This window comes from Cebus imitator, unplaced genomic scaffold (assembly GCF_001604975.1).
Source record: "Cebus imitator isolate Cc_AM_T3 unplaced genomic scaffold, Cebus_imitator-1.0 Scaffold825, whole genome shotgun sequence".
NCBI classification, from domain to species: domain Eukaryota; kingdom Metazoa; phylum Chordata; class Mammalia; order Primates; family Cebidae; genus Cebus; species Cebus imitator.
In genome coordinates, this window is record NW_016108140.1 from 20,394 (window position 1) to 25,817 (window position 5,424).

At 48.1% G+C, this 5,424-nt stretch overlaps 1 pseudogene; it reads left to right on the forward strand.

Annotated features, from left to right (window-relative positions):
* Positions 1 to 3,008: 3,008 nt before the first annotated feature.
* On the forward strand, positions 3,009 to 5,035 carry LOC108297657 (annotated as a pseudogene).
* Positions 5,036 to 5,424: the final 389 nt, after the last annotated feature.

Genomic DNA, 5,424 nt, shown 5'->3' on the forward strand with positions numbered 1-5,424 from the left:
CGGAGCTGCAAATCAGGCGAACTAAACCACTTTGTAGATTTGTGTTCTAGTCAAAGAACTAGATTAATAGCAAATAAGGATATTAAAATGGCAAAACTAGAGAGACAAAAATAAGAGTATTTAATATCTTCTATTTTAAAGGCTATGGTTGTTAATACTAAAATTTAAAACATACCTATAGCTAACTAGGGTAATCCTGATTTCAATGGATCTTTCTGTTACTTGCTAATACTGTTTCCTAACTATCCACAAACCTGCCCCATGTGTTTCTAGGTGTTCTCAAAGGCTGTCTTACATGAGCTCACTAAGAAATCTGGTTACTTTTCACCAAGAAAGTCAGAGTAGAAGAAGAGAATTCACCATCATTAATGGTTTTGATCCCATTTCATTGTGTGTGCTCCTGCACTGGTTATCACCACATCCGGTAGGCACTGTTGTGTCCCCTGGGCATAGCCAGGCCAGGTCTGCCATGCACATAATGCAGCACATTATACGTACACAGCTGAACACTACCGTCTGTTCAGTCAGGTACCATTTCATCTACAGAATACAGTTGCATCATTTACCATGAGATGAGATACAGAATGCCTTTTTCCCATTATGTACTACAGTATCATTGAAAGGAACCAAAGAGTACTTTTTGTGTCCCAATATTTTATGATGATGTTAGTGAAATGGTTCAAATTGGTTGGGGTCCAATCAGGAGACAACACCTGTTCCAGTTGTTTGAGCAAAGAGAATTTAACATAAAGGATTGCTGCTATGGTTGGAATGTCTGTTTCCCCTCAAGAGTTACTGATTGAAACTTGCTCACCAACGTGATGGTATTAGGAGGTGGGGCTATTGGGAGATGATTCAGTCATCAGGGCAGAGCCCTTATGCATGGGATTAATGCCCTTTTATAAAAGAAGCCCCAGAGAGCTGCTGCGTTCCTTCTGTCATGTGAAACACAGTGAGAAGTTGCCATCTGTGAACCAGAAGGCAGGCCCTACACAGACAATGAATCTGCTGATGCCTTGATCATGGACTTCTTAGCCTCCAGAATTATGAAAAATAAATGTCTGTTGTTTGTTTGTAAGTTATCTAGTTTATGGTATTTTATTACAGCAGCCTTCCAGGTTCCCTATAGCAGCTCCCTCCCCATACTGGCAAAGCCTAGTAGGAAGCCAGCTGGCAAAGCAGAACTGAGGTCTGCAGGGTCCTGGCTACAGCATCACAAAGCAGAGGCTATAGCCTGTGTTTGTGGTTTTTTTTTTCAGTGTAGAGCGCAAAATAGGAACAAATCCAGGGGAATGTGCAAGGCGGTTACAGGGCTCCCCTCCCCCACGTGAGAGCCCTGTAACCAAGCCAGTGGGGCAGGAATGTTGACTTGACTGTGGCAAATTTAGGCTCAACACCCTCCAAAGAACAAGCTCCCAGGCAGGAGGGCTTCTTGCAACGCAAGGGGGAAAGGAGTGACACCCTAGAAGGGCCTGGGCTGTGACCCACCCTGGGCTCCTTGGCACCAGTGCACTGCCCACCTCAACCCTTCAAGAGGAAGGCTTCACAGCTTAGGGTATCTATTTCAGAGAACCAGGCTAAACCCAGCCCTCCCCAAACCCAGGTAGCTGCCTCATGCCTCAGTTTCCCTCCCCCTAGTGATTACCCAAGTTGGACCATCAGGCCCGGTGGTGGCCCAGCCTAACCCAAAGTGACAAGTCCCTATAACATACCATATATCAGTCAGTGTGTGGGCTGCAGGCCCTCCAAAGCTGCCGGGATCACCACAGGCCGGCCCTAGTCAAAAAGACCCTTGTAGGCCATGGGAATCAATCTGAGGTACTGGGGATTAAGGCTACCACCCCAAACTTGCTTTGTCTCCTGAAGGCAATTGACCTCCAAGACAAATGGCTCCTGCACCCCACTGTCATGCTGGGTCCAAAAGTGTGATGCAATAACCAAAGGGTCCTCCAGCTGAGAACCCCAGCCTAGCCTTAAGCCCACAGCGGCCTCGTGCTCAGGGAAGTCTAGTTTGTTCAACAGAAGGCCCAACCCTGCAGTGCTGGGCCACCTGGCACAGGCTGCCTATCCCTGGTCATGTCCTCCACACACTCTTGGAGGCCCCACCCCACCCCGTGAGACCTAGTCCCTTCCCTTCTGGCCAGGGTCTGAGTCAGTTACAAGGCAGCCAGGTGGGATAGGCACGAGCCAGGAGAGGCTGCACAGGGGTCACATAGTAATTGACAGTGGCTGGCACGAGCCCGTCGGTGCCGGGCGGGCGCCAGGCCAGGGCGGCAGTGGCAGCGGGGCCCTGCTCAGCCAGTGCCTGCAGCGCCAGTGCAGCAATGAGGCCCAGCGTCTGGCGGCGCTCATGGTTCATGAGGCACACGGTACTCTCGTTGACCACCCGGTGTAGTGTCACCAGACAGGAGTAGCGGCGGGCGGCATCAGCTCCACCGAAGTGGGCCTCCAGGTAGCGCTCCAGGGTGCGCCGCTGCTCCACCAGGTCCGGAAAGTCGAGGAAGAAGCGGGAGCACATGTAGCTTTGCAGGGCGCGCACGTCGGTGCTGGGCCGGGCCGAAAGCCCCGCACCAGGAGGTGGCAGTACTTGAGGAGACCACCACCTCGGATCTTCTCGGGACTGCGCGTGGCGATCACTACTGTCCCCCTCCCTCGATCTCGGGGGAGGCCGAGAACCGCAGGGACTGGCCGAGAAATCTCCTTTACAGACAATAGGTGAAGAACAAACCGCCCCCGCGCGTGCTCACTAGGAGCAGCGCGCGCCCCGGAATCGCCGGAGCCGCCTTCGCCTTAGGCCTCCGCTCCCCAAGAGACTGCCCAAACTAAGCTTCGGTGGCTGGATACGGGAGCGCTCTGGGGACAAATATCCTCCTCCCTCCATTGTGGTCTGCATTCCTCCGGCCCCTGAGCAACTCTTGGGCGGGAAGTATTAGCGTCTCTGTTGCGCTGCAGCGGGGGAGGAAGGTGGAGGCAGATCCCAGGGCGGACTTGGGGAGACCGAGAGAGACGCCGGCGCTGCCTGGATGTTGCGATGGCTGATGGGGGGGGGGGGCAGAGAACCGCAGGGACTGGCCGAGAAATCTCCTTTACAGACAATAGGTTGAAGAACAAACCTAGAGCCCCTACACTGAGTTACTAGTACTGAAAGCTCACCATGATATTGTACGGTTTCTGGTACAGTTAGATGGCTACAGATTTGTATCTGCTGGTGATGATGGAATTATATATCCAAAGGATTACAAATCGTTCTACTATAAGGACACGTGTACACGAATGTTCATTGCAGCACTGTTTACAATAGCAAGGACCTGGAACCAACCCAAATGCCCATCGACGATAGACTGGATAGGGAAAATGTGGCACATATACACCATGGAATATTATGCAGCCATCAAAAACGATGAGTTTGGGTCCTTTGTGGGGACATGGATGAACCTGGAAACCATCATTCTCAGCAAACTGACAGAGGAGCAGAAGATCAAACACCGCATGTTCTCACTCATAGGCGGGTGTTGAACGATGAGAGCACATGGACAAAGGGAGGGGAGCACTACACACTGGGGTCAGTTGGGGGGAAATAGGGGAGGGACGGTGGGGGGTGGGAAGCTGGGGGGGGATAGCAGGGGGAGAAATGCCAGATGTAGGTGATGGGGAGGAAGGCAGCAAATCACACTGCCATGTGTGTTCCTATGCAACAATTTTGCATGTTCTTCACATGTACCCCAAAACCTAAAATACAATAAAATAAATAAATGGGAAAAAAAAAAAAAAAAAAGGAATCATAGTTGTGTGGAATGCCCAGACAGGTGAAAAACTTCTAGAACTGAATGGACACACTCAAAAGATAACAGCTATTATTTCATTTCCTTCCTTGGAATCTTGTGAAGAAAAACAACTCATCTTGACAGCCTCTGCTGATAGAACAGTTATTGTGTGGGACAGTGATAACGGCAGACAAGTTCAGAGAATATCTTGCTTCCAGGCTACTGTAAAGTGTTTGACTGTTCTTCAGAGAGTAGATGTTTGGCTTTCTGGTGGGAATCACCTGTGTGTGTGTGTGGAACCGAAAATTAGATCTCCTGTGTAAGACTAGCCACCTTTCTGATACAGGTATTAGTGCTTTGGTTGAAATACCTAAGAACTACGTTGTGGCAGCAGTTGGCAAAGAACTGATAATTTTTCGGTTGGTAGCACCCACAGAAGGATCACTAGAATGGGATATTCTTGAAGTTGAGCGCCTCCTTGATCACCAGGACAATATTCTCTCATTGATTAATGTCAATGATTTGAGTTTTGTCACTGGCTCCCACATTGGAGAGCTGATCATCTGGGACGCCCTGGACTGGACCGTGCAGGCCTACGAACGCAACTTCTGGGACCCATCTCCACAACTGGACACCCAACAGGAAATAAAACTCTGTCAGAAATCAAATGACATTTCTATTCATCATTTCACATGTGATGAAGAGAATGTATTTGCTGCAGTTGGAAGGGGTTTATACGTGTATAACCTTCAAATGAAGCGTGTGATTGCCTGCCAGAAAACTGCACATGACTCCAATGTCCTGCACATTGCCAAACTTCCAAACAGGCAGTTGTTCTCATGCTCAGAAGATGGCAGTGTACGTATTTGGGAGTTACGAGAAAAACAGCAGCTTGCAGCTAAGCCTGTACCAACAGGTTTTTAAAACATGTGGGGATTTGGAAGAGTCAACAAACAAGCCAGCCAACCTGTTAATAGCAGCAAGAAAATGCTATTTCACGTTCACTGGAGCTTACTGGAGATTTGATTGGACACTCATCATCTGTGGAGGTGTTTCTATACTTTGAAGATCATGGACTGGTGACATGCTCTGCTGATCATCTCATTATTTTGTGGAAAAATGGAGAGTGAGAATCTGGATTGCGCAGTTTAAGATTATTTCAAAAATTAGAGGAGAATGGTGACTTACACCTTGCTCTCTAAGGAATTAAAAGTACACACGCATGAACCTTGTACATCAAATATAGGTACTACTCTGAAAACCATTAACATATTCATCATTTAAATTTGTAAATTTTGTCCATAAAATCCTACGTTTAACTTTTTTGTGGACCTACCAACCAGGAACATGTTGCTTCTCAGGTCCTAGTACATCCTCCAAAGAATATGCCACAAGTTTTCCATTTGACTTTGATCTGCTGTTGAAGTGGTGAGTGCTGTGTTTTGAGCTTATTTTGAACCTAGACCCTTGTGAAAGGTACAAATACAGGTAACAGTATAGTTGTGGCATTTATTAAAAGTTTTATTATTTGGGTTCAAAAAAAAAAAAAAAAACCTAATTGATACTCATTTGTATGTCTGGTTTCCCAAAGAAGAAAACCAAATTAATGGCCGGGCGCAGTGGCTCAAGCCTGTAATCCCAGCACTTTGGGAGGCCGAGG